General features: G+C 37.5%; 1 protein-coding gene and 1 long non-coding RNA gene across 11 annotated transcripts in view; both read left to right on the top strand.

Moving 5' to 3' along the window:
• The window catches only part of ST18 (ST18 C2H2C-type zinc finger transcription factor), a 146,204-nt gene that overhangs the window by 8,595 nt on the left and 115,268 nt on the right, over positions 1-22,341 (top strand). For 5 of the 9 annotated variants that reach the window (XM_073998811.1, XM_045398240.3, XM_005563304.5 and 2 more), the window contains exon 3: positions 15,698-15,743. The gene's annotated coding sequence lies outside the window, so the exon portion shown is untranslated. Of the gene's footprint in view, positions 1-15,697; positions 15,744-16,862; positions 17,034-22,341 lie in introns of all 9 variants that reach the window. The other 4 variants (XM_073998807.1, XM_073998809.1, XM_073998808.1 and 1 more) reach the window with 1 other exon arrangement.
• LOC135964731 (uncharacterized) overlaps positions 1-22,341 on the top strand; it is a 195,001-nt gene that overhangs the window by 170,954 nt on the left and 1,706 nt on the right. Inside the window, exons 4-5 of one of the 2 annotated variants that reach the window (XR_012416424.1) lie at positions 15,698-15,743; positions 16,863-17,033. This is a non-coding gene — a long non-coding RNA (uncharacterized lncRNA). The remainder of the gene's footprint in view (positions 1-15,697; positions 15,744-16,862; positions 17,034-22,341) is intronic. The other variant, XR_010577278.2, reaches the window with a different exon arrangement.

Below are 22,341 nucleotides of genomic sequence, written 5' to 3'. Positions count from 1 at the left end.
GTGCAACTAACTTTGAAGGTGCTAGAGATATCTGCACTAAATATAGGTTCTCCAGATATTCTTAAATATTATATTTGTTGGTATGCTGGGTGAAATGTATATTAATTGATACTATTCTAATGAAGAGTTACACTTGGTAATTCTATAAAAATATTTCCATTACTATTTTATAAAAAAATAAGAATGAAAATTTTTGTGGTACATTTTCTCTACTCCTTCCAAGATTTGAAAGTAAACAAAGCTAGCTTAACTTAATTCCCTAAATTCTGAGGTTCCTTCATGAAGGAAACATGGCAGAAGGCCAGTGTGTAAACCTCACCCCATCCTTTTTTTCAGATGTGTCATATATATATCCAATTTCAATATGAGTGAATTCATGCTTGGCATGAGATAAAACTTAGTTACTCTTACTTATAATGACAGGCAGAAGCAAACTGAAAGGAAATGGTTAATTATTTAAATAGAATAAAGAGTATTTTCATTCCTGGAATGTAGATTAAAGAGAATATGAAAACAAAAACGTGTTATTGAAAATCTAATTTGTAAAAGAATACCATCAGATAGAAAGATGTGTCCACTGTTTGCTCTTTTGTTTCTATAGTATACTTGGTATGAATTAGAATGAAGGTATTTACCTCTTTTAAATTTTCTTTCAAATATCAAACAATGGTGGAGAATTAGTCTTAACATTTCTATTCTGAAGGGTGAAAATGAGGTGAGGTTGAAATATGTTCATGAAGTAAATGAAATCAGGAAAAGATTGAGGCTGACACTATGACTACTCTAGAAAGGGGCAAAAATTAGAGTACACAACCTACTATCTACGCAGTCCTGGATCTTTTTTGTGTGTGAAAGACACTAGTGTCTACCAAAAGGGTTAAAGAAAATGCATTCTGTTGCATCTGCTTACTAAATCCCTTACTTTAGTAGAAATTCAAATTTTGTAAAGATTATTCGTTTTATTGATGCATATAATTATAATCACAAGCCATCTGCTGGTTTGGCAGGCATGGTTAAAATTCTCTAACTCTCATAACCTTTCAAGTACAGTGCCCTTGGGACTCTATTTCACTTTTATATTTTGGAAAACATGTAGGGACAAATAAGGGCGGTCATCTGCAGAGTGTCAGACCTGGGGAAATGGAAGAATGGGGATAGGAGTGGATGCTGTGGTTATTTTAATGATAAAGGAAGTTATTTCCTGTTTTCTTTTTTTTGCTTCTGACTTCATGAAGGATTATCCTAGTTTCTATGATGTATTTGGGAATTTTTTTGCTAGGGATTATAGCTCTGTCATTTCATTCCTGAAAAGCAGGTTCCAACTCTAAACAAAATGAGCAAACAAGAAAACTCTTCCAGATATTGCTTACATTGGTTTTCACAGGTAAATTAGATATATTTCACTTAGACTTTCAGAACTAATAGAATATCCCACTGGTATTTATTTTTCTGAAATACTCACATTCAGTTGAAGACCCTTCCAGCTTTCGATTTCAGATTGTAGAACAGCTACAGCTGATAATACAGACCTTTTGGTTTAGAGGTCAAATTTCCAAGCATTTTTATCTTGGTATAAATCATGTACTGACCAGGTTTCCCATTCAGTCTCATCATGGCCCATCTTTGCTACTGTAAACATTTGAAGTTTGGTGAAGTTCCATAACCGATGCCCTACTTCCTTGGGAATGTTTCTTCCATAATCAAATCTTATCAGCTGGAGGATCCAAGGGTCAGGTTTTGCATATTAGGGTTAGCACACAGGCCATTATCACAGGGACTGCAAGTAAGCTGAGGGGAATTGAAGAAGCCATAGGATCCAGGGCTACCTGACTTTGTCAAATAATGGAAACATGCATATGCACAGCTCTCTCTCTCTCTCTCTCTCTCTTTCTCTCTTTCACACCCACTCCCTGCCACCCTATGGAAAATCATTGACTGAAGAAATATGTCTTAGGGTTTGGTAAATGAGAAAAAGAACTTTTGGTACCAACATTGTACATATAATTTGTTCAGAACAATGGTGATATATGTGACAATAATTATAATAATGATCCTTAACATTTGTGAAGTGCTTACACTGTGCCAGGCATTGTGTCAAGTTCTTTAGATGCATTATGTAATTTAATGCTCATAATAATTCCATTAGTATCCTATTTTTACAAATGAAGCAACTGACTAGAGATGTGAAGATGCCCTTCCTTATGTCACCAGCCTTGAACCCAGATTGAGCCCAAATCTGACTGTTCCCCACACCCTTTCCCTTAATCTCTCCTTAGGATACAGTGTCTCTGGGAACAGAATAGAGAGGAAAAATCTGTGACAGCAATATAGTGTCAAATGATGCTGAGTCCCAAGTACACCTGGGTTCCAGTCATAGTTAAATATCATTAAGTAGTTGAATGATCCTGATGAAGTGACTTGACAAGTTGCTTTATTTTTCTTATTAATAAGATCTGTCATATTAAGGGTCATGCTAGGGGACCCCTGGAGCCCTTTACATCCCCAAATTCTATAACTCCATGAACTTTTTAAAATTTAAAACATCCTATGAATTTGAAAAATAATTCAAAGACTGCAGAAGCACTCATTATACCTCTGTGAGACATGTATATTTAGCACACCAATTAACCTTGATATCAGAAGTAGCCTGTTCTGAGAATCACAGGAGCTTCAGCTCTGATGCTACACATTAGATCCAAAGTTCAACATTTGGCCAAATAGCCAGAAATCTTAGCTCTGTGAATATAAACATAGATACATAGAAACATCTGGTAATTGAATTCTTCCTCTGAGTATTTTAGTGTCAAGCAGAAAATATTTTTGTCCAATAATAATAATAATAACACTGACATAGAGCCAACCACTCTTCTAAGTATATTTTTTTTTGAGGCGGAGTCTCACTATTGTTGCCCTGGCTGGAGTGCAATGGCGTGATCTCCGCTCATTACAACCTCTGCCTCCGGGATTCAAATAAATCTGCCTCAGCCTCCCTCCCGAGTAGCTGGGATTACAGGTGCCTGCCACCACCCCCAGCTAATTTTTGTATTTTTAGTAGAGGTTTAATAGAAACCTCTACTAAATCATGGAGTTTCACCATGTTGCCCAGGCTGGTCTTGAACTGCTGACCTCAAATGATCAGCCTGCCTCAGATCCGCAAACTGCTGGGATTACAGGCATGAGCCACAGTGCCTGGCTACCTAAGTACTTTATATTAATTAATTCTTTTTATTCTCACAATGTCACCAAAGCAACAGTCTATAAGATAAGGTCGGCTAGCATCCCCTGTTTATCATGGAGAAAACTGCACCATGGAGAGCCATGCAATTTGTCCGTGATGCCGGAGCTGCTTGGTCAGAGACTGGATTCAACCTCAGGCACCATAGCCCCCAGAGTGGGTGTGCAGCCACCCAACAGTCTGCCTCTGTGCTTTTACTCTATGGGCTTGTCACTAAGATTGCACTTGAAAGAAGGCTCAATTGCTTTAAAAAATATTTGAAAAGATAGATTACAGGTTGCTAATATGTTTAGACACACTGTAATATTTATTTTGTATTTTAGATCTTAATTAGGTAGTTACTGTTACAATGCTTGTATAGTTTCCTTAACTTATTATAGATTAATCTGCAAGCGTTTTTTAGTCTTTTGAAAAATGCCATGTTGAAAGTGTACTAATAAGTAAAAAGAGTCAAGTTATTGAGGGTTGACAAAAATCACTTAGAAGAGAAACTGTATTTAAAATCATTTTATTCTTCTCAGTACCTAGCGAAGAAACTTTAACATATTGAGATATGTGTACATGTTTGCTTTTATAAAAGAAAGCATGTAGAAATGAAGAATTTCCCCATTTTTGTGCCTCTAATGGAAAAAAAAGAAGGAAGAGTTTCAATTACATTATTATAGTTCCTCCTAGGTAGATGTCACATCATGTTCACAGGAGATTAAGATATTTTATTCCAGCTGAATATGATTTAGAATGATGTTTGTATTTTTCATGTACTAAAGTTTCCAAGACAATGAAGTCAAAAACGTTAGTTAGAAAATTGTGAGCAAGTTATTTAGGTTCTGTGCAATCAGTTGACTAAGAAATATTTACAGGCCTAAAAGTATCAGAAGTGTAGACAGTGAATATGAGCCACAGCATCTGCCCCTAATAACCCTATAAGCCACAGTAGAAGAAAGTGATACGTAGGCAAAGCTGCCAACCTTGTCTGGGTTTTTGTTCACATGCTAGGACAGACTTGCACAGCACCCTCTACAAAGACAGAATAGGCTGTGGCCACATCCAGTTTCACTATATTACTCAGCCTTAACGTATGTGGGGCCAGAGCATCTTCACCAGGTGTGGCCAATTCTATTTTCCTCTAAAAAATTAAGTTCTGTCTTAAAGAATAGAAGGACCACCTTTGTTTAAAGGTAGCATCAAGGAAGATTTTACAGAAGAGGCATTTAAGGAGTCTTGAATCCATCCATTCAACAAACATATTGAACATTGACTAGTTTCCAGCAACTGAATCAAGAAGTGAGAATGTAGACATAAGTACTCAAGGAACTTATTCCAATGCAGGTGACAGGAGCAAATGGCAATCACAGTACAGTAGGACCTGTCCTATGCAAGAGGCAAGCCCAGGACATATATTTGAAAACTGATAAAGACTCATAAATGACAGGTATCTGGCTTGGATTACCAGATGAATGGTTAGCCAAGATAGGAGATTCGGAAGGAAGAGGTTGTTTAGAGGGAAAAGTAATGGGTCCTTTCTTGTACATATTGAATGAGAGACAACCGGGTGGTGACATTGAATGTACAGTTGATTAGTGGATCTGAAATTCAGGAGTGAGACCTGGGATGAAGAGATACACTTTTGGATGTGGTTTCCAAGGAGAATATGTAGAGTGAGACATAAACCAGAGACATAAATGGCTTATTTAGGAAAAGACTGAGCAATCATGTGAGTTGCTCTGAAAATAGACTGATCCGGCACCATTAGATGTGCCAGATAGCAGTCCATGAGTTGTGTAGTGAAAGCAAGGTAAGAAAAGAAAGGAAGCCTCTGGGACTATTAAGAAGTTTGACCCTGAAAAACAGAGATAGTAATATGTAAAGAATAAATGTGTTTCTATGCCGAGGAGAAAGAACCAGGAGAGATAAGAAGACAGAAAAGTTTTCAGATACAGAAGAAAGAAAAAGTAGATGAAGCAGGAAACAAATGTAAAGTGAGCCCAGTAAAGAACCCATCCTTAGAAAGGAGAGGATCTCTTTTCTTCCTCTAAAACCAGAAGAAAGGAGGAATGCACACAGATTAAGACACCTGTATAAGCCTACAGATGAGATGTTAAGACTATTCAGAATTAATAGTCTCAAAATTTTCTGTAAAATGAGGTAGCAAAATTCTGTAGACTCAGTGTGAAACAGTTTTAAACTACAAGTTCCTTTAACATGTTAGTCTTTGTTAATTATTATATTTACATAGTATAATTAAAAAGAAAACATTCTATCTAACACTTAAGTTTTATATTATCATACATCAATTATATATAATTGATATTGGCATAGAAACTTAGAAAACTAAAAAACTAATGAGAACCAGAAAAGCTAGCGATTTTTCTCTTGGATTTGAAACAGTCTTAAACAATTCATGCAATTAGAAAGGCTAAAGGGAAAGTGGAGGCTGGGCTTGGTGGCTCACGCCTGTAATTACAGCACTTTGGGAGGCTGAGGTGGGCGGATCGCTTGAGCCCAGGAGTTTGAGACTAGCCTGGACAAAATGACAAAACTCTGTCTCTACAAAAAATACAAAAATTAGCCAAGTGTGGTGGCCTGTGCTTGTGGTCCCAGCTAGTCAGGAGGCTGAGGTGGGAGGATTGCTTGAGCCAGGGAGGTCAAGGCTGCAGTGAGCCATGAGCATGCCACTGCACTCCAGTCTGGGTGAGAGAGTGAGATCCTGTCTCAAAAAAGGAGATTGGGGTTGGGAAATGGAAACTGTTCTCCCCATCTGGGGTCCTATAGAGAAAAAGTAGGAGGCATGAGATAAGGAAGAGCTTGCCTTCTCTAATAGAAACCCCATGTTGGGGAGTTGAAAGTCATGCGTTTGGATCATAGCAGGCAGCTGATACACATCTGTTCTTAATTTGTGGGGTGGTTTTTTTTTTTTTGCTTTTTCTTTTTGTAATGGAGTTAGAACTTCAACTGCTTGCATTCTCTTCACCTTTACCACCTCCACCCCATCTAGGCTCATCTTCTCATACCCAGTTGACTGCCATGGTCCAAAAACTGATTTCCCTGTGTGATGCCAGCGCTCAAAGCTGTCCAAGAACTGCCTATCATTCTTAAAATAGCATGCAGGCATCTTACTGTGGTCTCTGTGTTTCCACCTGTTTTCTTAACAGCTTTCTTGAGATATAATTCACATATCATACAATTTACCCATTTCAAGTGTACAGTTTAATGGTTTTTAGTATATTCAGAGTTTTGCATTCATCGTCATGGTCAATTTTAGAACATTTTTATTTTCCAAAAAAGAAACTCTGCACCCCTTATCTCTCACCTTCCAAAGGGAAGATGCAACATAATCCTCCCAGCCCTGCACAACAACTCATCTACTTTATGTCTCTGTAGATTTGCCTATTCCGGGCATTTCATATAAATGGAGTCACATAATATGTGATCTTTTTGCCTGGCTTCTTTTACTTGTCATGTTTTCAAGGCTCATCCATGTTTCGGCATATATAACTACTTCATTCCTTTTATCGGTATAGATATAGGAGGTACAAGTGCAGTTTTGTTACATGGATATATTGCACAGTGGTGAAGTCTGAGTTTTTAATGTCACCATCATCCAAATAGGGTACATTATACCTATTAAGTAATTTTTCATCCCTCACCCTCCTCCCACCTCCCATCCTTCCGAGTCTCCTATGTCTATTATTCAACTTTCTATGTCCGTGTTCATACATTGTTCCTATTTATTAGTGAGAACATGTGGTATTTGACTTTCTGTTTCCAACTTACTTTCCTTAAAGTAATGGCATCTAGTTCCATTCATCTTGCTACAAAGGACATGGTTTCACTCTTTTCTGTGGTTGAGCAGTATTCCATGGTGTATACATGTATATGCACATGCGTGTTTAAGCCACATTTTCTTCATCCAGTCATCCGTTGATGGACAATTAGGTGGATTTCATGTCTTTGCTATTGTGACTAATGCTACAACAAACATACATGTTCAGGTATCTTTTTGGTGTAATAATTTTTTTCCTTTGGGTAGATACCGGTGGTGGTATTCCTGGATTGAATGGTAGTTCTGTTTTTAGTTCTTTGAGAAATGTCTTTACTGTTTTCTATAGAGGTTGCACTAATTTAGTACTTCATTCCTTTTTATTGCTGAATAACATTCCACTGATTGGATGTACCACCTCTTGTGTTCCTTTAATTGGTTGATAGACATTTGGATTGTTTCCAATTTTTGGTTACCGTGAATAATGCTGTTATGAATATTTATGTACAATTTCTCAAGTAGACACATGTCTTCATTCTTCTTGGGTGTGTACCTAGAAGTCAATTGTTGGATTATATAGTAACTCTATGTTTAACCATTTGAGAAATTGCCAGCTATTTTTCAATGTTGCTGAACATTTTACATTTCTACTAGCAACATGTGAAGGCTGGATTTCTTTGCATCCTCTTCGACACTTGCTATTGTCAGTCTTTTTTATTTTCACCGTCTTAATGGGTTCACAGTGGTATCTCATCATGATTTTAATTTGCATTTCCTTAATGACTAATGATGTTGAACATCTTTTCATGTGCTTAGTGGTCATTCTTTGTAGAAATGTGTATTCAAGTCCTTTGCCCATTTTTGATTGGGTTGTCTTTTTATTATTGAGCTGTAATGGTTTTTTATTTATTCTAGGTACAAGGGCTTTAACTGTTTACACTATGGCACATGGTTCTTGCATCCTTTCTTCAGTCAGCAAAGGTCATTCCTGCCTCAATGTGAAATAGCCCATCTTCTAGCCTACATTATTGTCCCATTGCATTTATCACTGCTTTCAACTGCATTGAATATTTATTGTTTCCTTGTTTTTGAGTTTGGCTCCCACACTGAAATATAATATCTGTGTTATCCATCCCTTCATCTCCATCACCCATCTTGTGATGATGATAGATTGTTTTGATCTAACAAATGGGCTTTAGTGCAAGAGTCCAATCCCAGTGCTACTCCTCAGGAGCTATGTGGCCCCAGGCAAGCACTGAGATGCTCTGCATTTCAATCTCCTAACTTTAAAGATGGAAATAATTAATAGTTCCTGATTCATACATTTGTTATGCAGATTGAGTTAATATACATAAAGCATTTATAATAGTATCTAGTGTAAAGAAATAATAGAATAATAGAAAAAAATGAATATTTTTTAATGAATGCTTAACGAATTATCCTACTAACTCCATGTTCTCTTGAAGAAAATGAGCTGCTTAATCCTCAGAGATGTAATTACTCTCATCAACACAAGTCCTCGCCATGCCCACATTGGGGCATTCATTGTGGACCACATACCTGTGGGCTTTGCCTAGGGACTGATCTCTTTTTGGATCATGGCATTTTACTGAAGGTCCACTGTGTACCATGCTTTTATCCGTGGCATCTCATGCGATCCTTGCAGTTCTAGAGGGAGGATCTGTTTGTCCCTTTTAACAGATGAGGAACCTGATGGTGAGGGAGGTAACTGCAGTTCTGAAATCACAGAACAGCAGAGTTAGGATTCGAACGTAGGTTGGTGTTACTTGAGAGACAGAGTGTGTCACCGTTCTAACTCTGCTGAATCAGACAGTGCTCACAGTCTCCAATCATCCGTAAAGTATTTCCCAGGTCATTTATTGCTGTCCTCCCCAGCATACCAGGTTTATGATTTTTACCGTATTTCAGTGTTCCCATTATCTTAGCTTTTTTGACTGGTATTCCAATAGTCTATCCAGTCTATCTCCTGTCTAATTCAGCACAAAAACTCACATTCCCTAAGAGACCACCCTATCATTGTGGGTCTTTCTATGATTTTCTCAAAGAAAGATGTTCAGGTATCTTGCTTCCACTGCCATCTTAGCTAGAGCTACACAGCAGAAAGAATGTTGGCATCAGATATCGTTGTTTTTTTTTTTTTTTTGAAAGGGAGTCTCACTCTGTTGCCCAGGCTGGAGTGCAGTGGCGCCATCTCGGTTCACTGCAACCTCCACCTCCTAAGTTCAAGCGATTCTCCTGCCTCAGCCTCTCAAGTAGCTGGGATTACAGGCACCTGCCACCGTGCCCAGCTAATTTTTATATTTTTAGTAGAGATAGGGTTTCACCATGTTGGCTAGGTTGGTCTTGAACTCCTGAACTCAAGAGATCCACCCGCCTTGGCCTCCCAAGGTGTTAGGATTACAGACGTGAGCCACTGCGTTCAGCCTAGATATAGTTCTGAATACTAGCTCGTACTAAAAGAGTGACTTAAGTTTGCTCAGCTTAAATTGGGAATAATAATGTGAACCTCCTTAGATTGTGGTGAGATTTAAATACCATAACTATGCAATGCCTAGTCCAATGCCTTCGTCAGTGGCAATGTATAGTGACTGCAGCAATTGCTGGAAGCCTCCTCTGATTCATGCTTACTTGTTGCCTCCTTTAGACCATTTTAAAGCATCATCTGCTATTTTCTACTTCCCACCACTGCCACTATTTAATCCAAGATCAGTATGTTGCTTAGCATATTCATTTATATTGTCATGATAAATAATATTTTATTTCTTCTATTTTCTTTTTATTTATTGCCCGGTATTTTCAGAACTACCCAGTTTAGTTTAGTATTTTCTTTCGGCGTTTTTAATATGCCAGTCACTCCTTTAATTGTAGCATATGATTGATCTGGCAGTGGCGGTCCTTCAGTGTTAATATCCGCTCCCCCTGCACCAAAGCTGATAGTTGTTCTTATGTCGAAGATACAGCAATACTGCATAGGCTTTTTATCCATTTGTATTTTCTTAATTTGTAAAACTAATCTCAACTTATGAGTAAACTGTTCATAAGATTATTTCCTACTTCACTAGTTTTGAGATATAACAAATAATACAGAATTACCTGGTTTAAGCTTCACATGTATGAGTCTTACAAATGAATTGGAACTGCATGTTTTCACCAGCATCACTTTTTGCTACAGGCTGTGGATATTTACTGTTTTATCTCTAAATATTTGGTCCATAGTTTTCCTAAAATTCAAATCACAGGGTCAGGGGCCTCATCATACTTCCCTTTTTTTCTTAATACAACACTTAGTCAGCTGGTTCTCATGTGAATAGGCCATGCCCTCAGGAGCACCTTGCTTACAAAGGAGAAGCAGAGAGAAGAGCCCCCTTGCCCTTCTTGTAGGAGCTTCCAGTCTGAAGCTGATCATGAGCTCTGAATCAGGACTCCTCTGTGGGTTAGGGGCTACCATAGGAGCAGGTGTGGTTTCCTGTGGGAACCCAGAGACCAGGTGTGGGGCAGGAGAAGTTCAGGAGATGAACTCTAGTTCATCTAGTTTACCACAAGGCAAGAATTTCCTTTAAGGAACATTCTTTTTTTATTTTTATGTATTTTTTAAGTGGCATTCATCTGTGTCATTTTTTTTAATTAATGCTTATTGCTTTTAAAACTTTTTATTTCCATAGGTTTTTGGGGAACAGGTGATATTTGGTTACATGAGTAAATTCTTTAGTGGTGATTCGTGAGATTTTGGTGCACCCATCACCCAAGCAGTATACACTGAACCCAATTTGTAGTCTTTTATTCCTCACCCTCTTCCCACCCTTTCTCCCAAGTCCCTAAAGTCCATTATATCATTCTTATGCCTTTGCATCCTTACACCTTAGCTCCCACTTATGCGTGAGAACATACAATGTTTGGTTTTCCATTCCTGAGTTACTTCACTTAGACTAATGGTCTCCAATCCCATCCAGGTTGCTGAGAATGCCATTAATTCATTCCTTTTTATGGCTGTGTAGTATTCTGTCACACACACACACACACACACACACACACACACACACACACACACACACACAGTTTCTTTATCCAGTTGTTGATTGATGGACATTTGGCTTGGTTTCACATTTTTTTGCAATTGCAAATTGTGCTGCTGCAAACATGCGTGTGCAAGTATCTTTTTGGTATAATGACTTTTTTCCTCTGGGTAGATACGCAGTAGTGGGGTTGCTGGATCAAACAGTAGTTCTGGCAGGGCCTGGTGGCTCATGCCAGCACTTTGGGAGGCCGAGGCGGATGGATTACGAGGTCAGGAGTTCAGACCAGCCTGGTCAAGATGGCGAAACCCTGTCTCTACTAAAAATACAAAAAATTAGGGCGTGGTGGCAGGCATCTGTAATCCTAGCTACTCAGGAGGCTGAGGCAGGAGAATCACTTGAACCCGGGGGCAGAGGTTGCAGTGAGCCGAGTTTGGTAGTTCTACTTTTAGTTCTTTAAGAAATCTCAACACCGTTTTCCTTAGTGGTTGTCATTCACTTTGAAAGCACCTTGTATAAATTAAATCTTTAAAGGCTGGGATTCTGTTGTTCTTCTAAGGCATTTTTTGGGAATGCCTGTGCATGCTTTTTTTTTGGAAAAATTTAACATAGCCAAAAAATAAATAATCTGTTACCTTGGACAGAAAACCAAGAAGGACTGGACATAGAGTCAGGGAACAGAATGGTGGTTACCAGAGGTTGGGGTAGTAGGGATTGGGGAGATGTTGGTCAAAGGTGCAATGTTTCAGTTAGGCAAGAGGAATCAATGATAAATATTTGAGGTGATGGATGTGCAAATTAGCTTGATTCAATGATTCTGCATTCTACATACACATCACTTTGTATTCCATAAACATATAGTTATAATGTGTCAATATCCAATAACAAATTTGATTAAATTTAATTGACTTTAAAAAGAAAACCAAAAAGGTCAGATTCCCTCAGTAATTTGCCACAGCTAATGAGACACTGTGATCTAGAGAGAAGCCAATTGGCTGGTGAAAGCCAATGAAAATAATGACTTAAATTGGATAAGCATTGGACAAAACGCCTGACATAAACTGTACTGACCTCTCATTGGTCATGGAAGACAACTATCAATCAGATATTCAAATAACTAGAGGCACTTATTTAATCTGAATCATTGTAACTCTTGAAAGCCATCCAAGGAGAGAGGGATCAACTAGGATCTTGACATTCACACCATGACAACAGGCTCACACCATGACAACAGAATGTCTGTCCATCCTAGATCTGTAGGATTAGGAATTCTTCTTCACTCAAACTACACACCCTGATGTTTGTACTCCTAGGGTGGAGTTTTTGTCAAACTTATCAGATTGTTCTCCCATGTTATCAAGAAATAAATTTGGCCTCCACATCTGCAGGGAGATTTTTATTTTATTATCTCTTTGATTTATGCAACAGAAATAGATTCACTATTGGAGTGGCATTCACTATACACCCCTCTTCACTCACTGAGGACTCCACTGGTTTATACAAACATTCTCCAGAAGAATAGGTGCTTAATGAAGATTTGAGTACATAAATTAATGAATTAATTAAATAATAGTGTTCTATACCAAGAGGGTTAGTTACACTGCTATTAATCACATTTTTTTATTTGTGATATTATCCTCTTGTATTTAGATGAGACTGATATTTTAAAGTAGCTTTTTAAAATAAATATCTGTGGAACAGCAAAAACAAGTAGGTGGCAGTGAGAATTCAGAAGGGGCACTGATTCTTTTAAAATCTTTCTCATGTGCTTACATTCTCCCAGCTTTACTGGAGAACTAGTTGATAAGTTCTTGTTTAGAACACTAACTAGTCCTTTATGAACTGAGCAGATCACTGCCAAAGCACCTAACTTCTGCTTGGTGAATGACTTGCTGTTTAGAGAAGCACCCTCCATCTCTTTATTGAAAGATATTCAGCAGATGTTTTATTCTATAATTTATCTTATTATTGCCTTCTTCCTGAAATATGTATTCCTGTGAACAATATTGCAAAATACCCTTGTAACAGCTTTATCACAGAGATATTTATGTGAACAGCAATGCAAATATATTTTTAGTATTAGACTAAAATGTTTCCATCCTCCAAGAAGTTTTCAGGATAATGTGTTCTTCAAAATAGCAATGATCAACAAGGAACACCTCATATACCACTATATATAAGAAACCTGCTGCACCATTTGGAAAGTAAGTCAGAATTTACTAGGGCTGATAAAAATATTGAATGTCTCAAGGAAATTTGCATCTTTGTTTGACATTTAAATTTGTTTTTATAATATAATTTGTAATTAATTCATTCCCGTATTTTATTTGCTTTTGGCAAGTTTAAATATTGTGCAAACTCTTAGATTTGTAATTTGTGAGCTTATATTTGATAATGGCACCTTGAATGAAGAAGTACATAATTGCCATTTCTTTCTTGACATGAATGGCTTCATCTGAAGGGAAGATCAAGTTCAATAAGCTATAAAGTGGATCTGAGAATGTATTTCAATGATGGGCCAGAACATTCACTTTTTATCTGTTCCTTTCTATCGTAGAGTATTAAAACCAGAGCAAATAAATAGCTCAAAAATAAAGTGGAAGCACTTCTGCTCTACGTGGGTATATTTAGCTTTTGGGGGTTGGGATTCTTCAACACATTTAATATTGAATACCTGAGAAGTAGTTTTCAAAGTATGGTCTGCAAACTTATCAACACCAACATCATCTGGGAACTTGGAAATGCACATTCTCATGTCCCACCACGGATCTACGGAATGCATAGCCTGGGCTTTCACAAGCCCTCCAGGAGATTCTGATGTCATTGAGGTTCCACAGCCACTGCTCTGACACTTTGCTGTTCAGTGCAGTCCATGGAGCAACAGGAGCACCTGGACCCTTGTGAGAACCTCAGAGTGTTGGCACCAGAACGTGCCACTTAAGAAGCCACCCGGCCGGGCACTGCAGCTCACGCCTGTAATCCCAGCACTTTGGGAGGCCGAGGCGGGCGGATCACGAGGTCAAGAGATCAAGACCATCCTGGCCAACATGATGAAACCCCGTTTCTACTAAAAATACAAAAATTCACTGGGCGTGGTGGCATGCACCTGTAGTCCCCACTACTCCTGTGGCTGAGGCAGAAGAATCGCTTGAACCCGGAAGGCGGAGGTTGTGGTGAGCCGAGATCATGCCACTGCACTCCAGCCTGGCTACAGAGCAAGACTCCATCAAAAAAAAAAAACAAAAAAACAAACAAACAAAAAAACCCCGCCCAGGTGATTCTGATGCATATTAACGTCCGAGAGCCACTGTTCTAAAATTTTAAGACTTAAAGTGAGGAACTTACCAGTGAGAGGGTATCCTTTACTCAGAGGCATTCTGGAAGCTAGGAAAGTGGAACTCAGTGTATGCTTACTGTTTGGACATCCCTCTCAGTTACCTCTGGAATTAAAAGGAGGGAAGTGATGCTTAAACTTCTGGTTGCCACGATAAAAAATATATAAGGGCCCACTGTGACTGTGTCTGCATTATGGGATGGAAAGCAGAGCCACTATATGAAAGAGCTATTATCTGGGTAATAAATTGTATATATATACACACTTACACATACATATATATAATTTCCCACAGTGATCTAGACATATTAGGTCAAAACATAGCTTTCAAGTCCAACTTTTTTTTTTTTTGTGGAACTTGCAATTTTCTAATTCACTTTTCATGTACAAGCAATGCTAAGATATTTTGGGGATCTTTTTCTCTTAGGTTGTTTTTTACCTTGAATCTAATTTTCTGCAGTATGAATTTTTCCAGAAGTCTTTTTACTAGTGGTAGAAGTTGCAAACTTTTGAGGCTATCCTTCCATCCTATAGGGTGATTGTTCTGGTGTCAAGGCATCAGTGAGACAAAGCTTTCTGTGGAGATGGTGAAGTTCGCCTCTTTCCAAGGGTTCGGCACTATTTTATATCTACTAGTGGTGAACCCAGGGATCTGGGAGGAAGAACAGTAGCTGACCAAGTACAACCTTCTTTGTAAAAATATTTTTAGCGTGGAGACACATGAGAATTAAAGGATTTTTTAAAAAATCCTTTTGAAATCTTTACACAACATGCCCCCACCCCGTATGTAAATGGGACTGTCACTCCTGTGTTTGTCCACAGCTAGAGTTCCAGATGAACCAGTGTAGTGTGCAATGACAGGAACAGCTGACTCATTAGTAGAGAGCAGTGAAAGGTAATTAACCCTGGGAAAAGTACAGCTGCCGTGCGGGCTGTTCCTTTCTGTAGGATCTGATTAGAAATTAGTGTTAAACCACTGATTCTTTTTTTTTTTTTTTTCCCAGAAAAGATTGTCATTGATAATTCACTTTCACTCTCAGGTGTGTCCCTAGAAAAGGTTCTCAAATGTACTTATGAACAAAAGGCCTCAAATCTAAAAAGCATTTTCTGATAACAGTAGACACCTGTTTTTCTCATTAAGGCAGAGTTCTTTCAAATGAATATTGTTTAACTATTGAAGATCGGTAATATCTTAACCCATATTCTAATAGTCAGCATGGAAATTACTTGAAAGGATTGTTTTATACAGTTAATAAGCTGTAGATAAATGCCATTTAATTATGTTTTCTTTTTGTTTTTCTTTCCATTTTTCCTCCTCCGATGCTTTTCCTCAGGAGTGATGGAAACTCTCCAGTTCAGATCCAGTAGCTTTTAGGGAAGGTAAGTAAAATCTATTTAAAAATAAACTTTTCCCCCAAAGAAAAAGAATCTCCAACTTCTCAACATCCATCAAAAACCTGAGAAGTTAAGGAACTTTATTTTAGAGGACCAGAAAAGATGCTTGCTTTGGTTATTGTTGGTATCCTCATGGTAATTTGGGTTATATTCATATAGATTTTTGAGGAGTGTTTATACCTGCTCATCCTGATTCATGACTTCATATGTCTGATATTAGGGGCATTAATATGTAAGACATTCAGAATTAACATGTATGATTTAAAAATGTGGTAGACAGGATAAGGTACCCTCCCCCCAAAATATCCATGAAATCCCGGAAATCTGTGAATATGTTATCTTGCATGACAAAAGGGATGTGATTTAATGAAGACCTTTGAGATTATCCTGTTTATCTAAAAAAGGCCAACTAATCACATGGTCCTTCAGAAAAAGGCCAAGGAATGAGCTGGGGAGATGAGATGTGAGTGGGACTCAACATTACCCAGCATTGCTGGCATTGAAAATGGAGGAAGCAGGCCATTCACCGAAAAAGGAGTGGGCTATGGAAGCTGGGAATGGCTCTCCTCAAGAAAACAGGGAACTCAGTCCTACGACAGCAAGGAACTGGATTCCACCAACAGCCCAATGAGTGAGGAAATGCATTCTCCCTTGGAACCTCCAGAATGGAGTGTAGCTGAACTTGGTTTTAGTCTGGTGAGACCATACCAGACTTTGGACCTCTAAAACTATAAGATAACACCTTTCTGCCTTTTTAAGCCATCAAATTTGTAAAAATTTGTTACAGCAGCAATAGAAAACTAATACATAAAATAAGCCCCCAATAGATGGGACATGTTTTGCAGCTGGCAATCTAAATCCTATAAGTAAATTCCTGTATTTGAGTAAAGAGAAAATGTTCTTGAGAGGCTAAGATTGGTAGTCTGTAAGAATTGGAATATTGATTTTGTCAATTAGAATGATGGTTATTGCCAACTCAGAGAGTTCTGTTTTCTACTTTGTGACACCCTCCTTCTCCAGAAATTCTTTATATGAAATATTTGTAAATGCAATACCTGTGTCACCCAAGGTACAAATGAGTACACGCTTTATTGGACTTTTTAGTGAGTCCACGTTTACCTGAGCATGGCTGAGTGGAATGGAACATTGAGGGACAGAAGGCCAGGTCTCTGCTGCAGAGACCTGACAGTCAAAGAATGCCGAGCCTAGAGTTTGAAAGCAGATGGTGGCCATGTGAATCCTGGTTCTACCTCTTTCTACCTGTGTGAACCCCGGGTAAGGTGGTGAGCTCAATTTCCTTCCCTTTTCTCATATGTAACATCAATAATACTTCACCATAGACATGCTAAGATGACTAAGTAAGAAAGCACATACAAATTCTCACAAGAATGCCTATCACTCTGTGAGTTTGGTAAAGGTGAGGTGTATTTATTTAGAAAATACTGTGTTGCCTCATCATTTTGATTAAAAAAATAAATTGGTTTTGTCTTTACTTATGGTGAGTGCCATTTTCTCTCCCATACAAAAGTCATCAGTATGAATATATGAACATACATTGCTTAAAATAAATGTAGGTGCACAATAGTCAGGCCAGTCTGGAAACTATAAGTGAGAAAAGTGAAGTCTAAGAACTAGGGACTGTGTTATAGTTTAAATGAGTTGAAGATCTTCCTATATAGTTTTCTTTCCAAATCTGGAAAAATATGACTATTATTTCTATTTTACATTTAACTTTTATTCCTGCAAAAGGATCCATTTAAATCATAAGCCATAACTTTTCACGTAAATGAGATAAAAGTAGATATTTGAAAAAATCTGACCATAAAATCTATTACACTTCACACTTGCTCTCCTTTGCATGTTGGGAGCTGATGTTTTCAACATAAAAGAAGAAAAAATTGTAAATTCTTCTTAACTGGCATGGCAATCAAACAGATAAAATCTATACTATTCCAGATGCTAAAATGTCTCGGTTGTTTTGTATTGAAATCCAATTAACAATTATCTCAAGCATCTGAAAAGTGTTATTTTTCACTTATTTCAATTCAATTCAATAATAGTGTATTGAGCACCTATTATGGCCACAAAATTATGTTACATCAAAAGGTCAACAATAGAGCCCTTTGCTTCCATGAACCCACCAGCCTAGGGAAGGGAAACTGGACCTAGACAAGCTAATATCAGGCAGAACATCGTCATCAAGATGAGAGTGCCATCAAAACACTATTGGAATACAGAATTCTGGGTGATGCTGTCAACCACAATATGAATGACAAATCACATTTCAGCAGACAGATCTTGCAGTTCTGACGCTAAAGGAAAAAGTTCCTTTGAAACGTAGAAATGAAATCATCAAATTCAAAACATTTCATTTTAGGTATCTAATTTGACCATCAATTCTCTGACCCTCTTGTAACTATATAAAAATATGGTTTTAATTCATTGTTTAACAAAGCCAAGAACAATTTCAACCATTGGTGTCCTTTCAATTGGTCTTTGGGGACATTGCTTTATCCTAGTCATAGTTCTCTGAATCTCTCTAGGGATGAATTTTTCAGGAATCATCATCTTCTGGAAGCTTTTCCAGTCTGGTCTAAGTCTGTGTTCCCATTGTTCCTTCTGCCTCCCTCTGTAATAATACCTTGCACATAATATCAGAATATTCAACTTCCTCGTTTGAACTCTTGAGAACAAGAATTGTGCTTTACGTATCCTTTTATGCCCACTGTCTAGCAGGGCAATCTGTAGATTTCTTCTCAATATGTGTGTACTGAACAAATAATGAGTAAATTCTTAGGAGAATAATACTCGTATTTTTAAAAAATCTGTATTAAATTAAACACTGTAGTGAGAATAAAATCCAAGGATCATTCTGCAAAAATCCAGTGCCCCATTGACCTCCACAATTGAGTTGTGTCATTTGCTTTGCAAATTTCAGTATATTCTCCCATTCCATATTTCATAGTCAGATAACAAAGATAAATAACTATATTTTATCTTAATTCAAAGGTACAAAATATGAGGAAGATTTTTTGAAAAACAAACAGTTACTGTTGGGAAAAATAGCAGAATTTTTGAAAAAATTCTAAAGAACCTCTTAAAGATAGATAAGGAAAATGGAAAATGTCTAAAGCTATCAAGTACATTGTGTAATAATCTATATAATGAAATAGCTTAAATAGAGAAAATTCCCTTTACATAATAAAAAGCTTTATTTGTGAATCAACAAGTGCTCTTTGAACTTTATTAAAAATGTTTTGACATTATCAGGTTGTTTAGTATAGATTTACTGAAAATAGCACATTTAGTTGCCACACAAGCCTTGAAGTTAAGTGGTTAGTTTAATAAAACAGAGTTTCCATAGTTACCACAGGAAAACAGAGAATAACTTTTATTTCTTTGGAAGCCAGGAAGGGGCTTTAGAGAAAAGATTAAGCAAACAGACCCAGGCAGGTTCATTATGTGGAGCTTCGTACCTGATTGGTTTTTTAAAAGAGGAAACTTAATATTACAGAAAATTAAAATTTTCCCACTAAAATCTACGGAAGCACATTAAGAAGTGTGAACATTTCCTTTCTCTAGGTGTTTCCAAGTAGATTCCGGGTTACAGGGAAAGCTAGTTTAATCCAGCATCTCTGTGAGATGCGTTTTTTGCTCATAGTATTTTGTTAATAAACCTTGTAAACAAGTGGTTAAAAATGCCACCCCAAAGACAGCAATGCATTGCTCTGCTTGACGAATCAAGCAATCTTAGATCTAACTTTACTATTCATGGTCAATGTTTTGTTGAAAGGCCTGATGGAAGGGAAATTGAAATCCATGCTAGTGAAGATGTCGCCTTGTGCCAGCTTCATTGTTTTCTCAGTTTAGCATGGAGATGTGCTCTCTCTGAGTGTTAATGGAGGTCACTGTTGCTCTGTCCTTTGCTGCATCTAACCCAAGGAGTTCTTCACAGTTGACTGTTGAGAAACAAAATGATGTGGTTTCTAGTATCTCACCTTCAGCTCGCCAGCCTTTAAAGCAGCAGTGATTAACAGGACTTTTACAAAGTTTCTATGTAGTTACAAGGACAGTTTCAATCTTCTGTCATTTTTTTGCATTAGCTATGATTATGCTTTTACCACAAAAATGCATTTGTTTTAAAGGTAACAATACAGACTGGGAGAATAGCTTATGTTTCATCTATATTTATCAGCACTCACTGTACATTTGTGTCTTCATTACCAGGAAATATTAAGGGACATTGTGCCATCTATTCCTGTTTACAGTTTATTATGCAGAGATAGGAAACACTTAGCATGTAAAATGAATGTAGAAATTATTCCTGGATAGAAACACGGACATTTCCCACTCGTTGGCTCTTTCTCCTCCATCACCGGATCAGAGTGTAATTGTCAGTAATCAGGCCTGCTTGCTGCTGATAAAACCACTCTGAATGCTAGCAGCCTTCTTTGTGTGATGACTCAATTATTCCAGAAGTGCCTCATCAAATCTGCCCCATCAGCTGGGCTAATAAATAAGGAGAAGAAACTGGCCCCCCAAAGCAAATTATAAATCCATTTGCATTAACCATTTCGCTGGTCCATGATCTAGGCAGAAATAAGCATGGCAGATTGTGTTAAGCTTATTTGAATATGTTTATAATGTTTACAGCATGCAACTTTTTTTTCCCACAAGGTGTTAGAATTATCAGTCATGAATGGCATCTAAATGCAGTTATGTTAATTACAGCAAGGCTTTAAGTATCTTTGAGGGCTATTTTGTTACTTAAATCAGGTGAAAGTTAAATCATCTTGCAGAGAGAAATATAGGTCTTGCATAAGTTATTGGAATTGCTTCAGAGCTTAAGGAGAAGAGATCTATGTTTTATTTTTACAGGGACTGGAAGGACAAATACAAACACTGTTATGCGTACTAGTGTAAGTGCAATTACTTCATATCTATCACAGTGAGAACCGGAAGTTATTGTGATGCTCTGACTTTAACAATCTGCAAAAGCAAAAATTGCGTTTTTCTGAGAGCCTATGAGAGTTGCTATAGCATTCCCTGTACTGAAAATTCTTTGAAAGGTTCTTAAGGCAGAGATTTCAAAAAGCTGGGCAAACGGGTAAAAATCATTTAAATTAATCCACAGAAATTGTGTGCATTGACAAATTTTATTCTTTTAAAATGACAAGCTATACTGAATAACAAGAAGTTTTGTGTGTATATTTACAGCAATCACTCGGGGAGGCAAAAAATGTTAAAAGGTGATCAAGAAAAGTAGTCTGTTTGCTAATATCAAATAATTCATCTTGTTGAATATGCAACGATTTAAAATCTGAGACATCCTCCCTAAAAGTAAGCGAGATACCATTGACCCACTTTGCCATGGGAGCTGTTTATCCTGCAGAGTGATTCCAGTTTTGCTGAAGCTCTTGTTTCTACTCCTGCTGTGATCAGGGGCCTAATTCTGGGCTGGTGGTAAAAATGAAGTTTATGGCCAACAAAGAGTGTTTGTCTTTGCCTAAACATCTTAAATGAAATTTAGTGCTTATCTTCATTTGCTCCAGCCAACGAAGCATATGCCCTAATATCAACCTGGAAAGCTAGGCAGAAGAAAGTCATTTTTGATGGCATAAATATAAAGTGGAAAAGGCTTACATAATTTTTGTTCATCAACTTCTAAATATATAATCTCTTGCTATGTTGAAAATACCAATTCTGCAGCTGATTGATTAGGAACTCTAAAATAAAGGGTTTAAGTTTTCATTAGAAATTTAATGGAGCAATATGGGTTATACAAACTTGACTATAACTTAAAGTATCATACTGACTAATATAAAACTAAAGCTAGAAACTTGGGACTGTAAAGAACTTGTCTTAACATTCAAAAAACTGAGCCAGGCAAGGTTAATCCCCTCTTTTTCATCATTCCAACTAACAAATAATTGGTGAAGATATTAACGTTAGAAGAGCGATTAAGAGCTCAATCTATTGTAAATTGTGAAGATATGGCCTCAAGGGATAGCAATACTAAGGTAAATGTGCTAAAATTTTTATGTTTACTTATTAAAAAAAAACAAATCTCAGAGTGGTCTTTGGAGTCTGTATCAACATTCTGAACTTCTGAGAGGATGCTGTGGTTTATATCAGAACCACAGAATGTTCTGGTTCCCGTGGTATGCAAGTTCCAAAATGAAATTGGTGATGCTGATGACCTTGTATTAGTTACTATAGTACAAGGCTATGCGTGCTACATACATTTCATATTAAACTCATTTGCTGTTTCAACAAAGTTTTCCCTTTGACTTTAGTTCTGAGGGCTTAAAAAAAAATTACATCCTTTGGAACCATAAGTAAATTTTTTTTTTTGAGACAGAGTCTCACTCTGCTGCTCAGGATGGAGTATAGCGGTGCGATCTTGGCTCATTGCAACCTCTGTCTCCTGGGCTCAAGTGATTCTTGTGTCTCAGCCTCTCAAGTAGCTGGGATTACAGGTGTGCACCACCACACTTGGCTAATTTTTGTATTTTTCATAGAGATGGCGTTTCACCATGTTGGCCAGGCTGGTCTCGAACTCCTGGCCTCATGTGATCCACCT

The sequence above is a fragment of the Macaca fascicularis genome, chromosome 8 (assembly GCF_037993035.2).
Source record: "Macaca fascicularis isolate 582-1 chromosome 8, T2T-MFA8v1.1".
Taxonomy (NCBI): Eukaryota; Metazoa; Chordata; class Mammalia; order Primates; family Cercopithecidae; genus Macaca; species Macaca fascicularis.
Note: the sequence above shows the minus strand (reverse complement) of the source record. Positions and strands in the feature narration are given on the sequence as shown.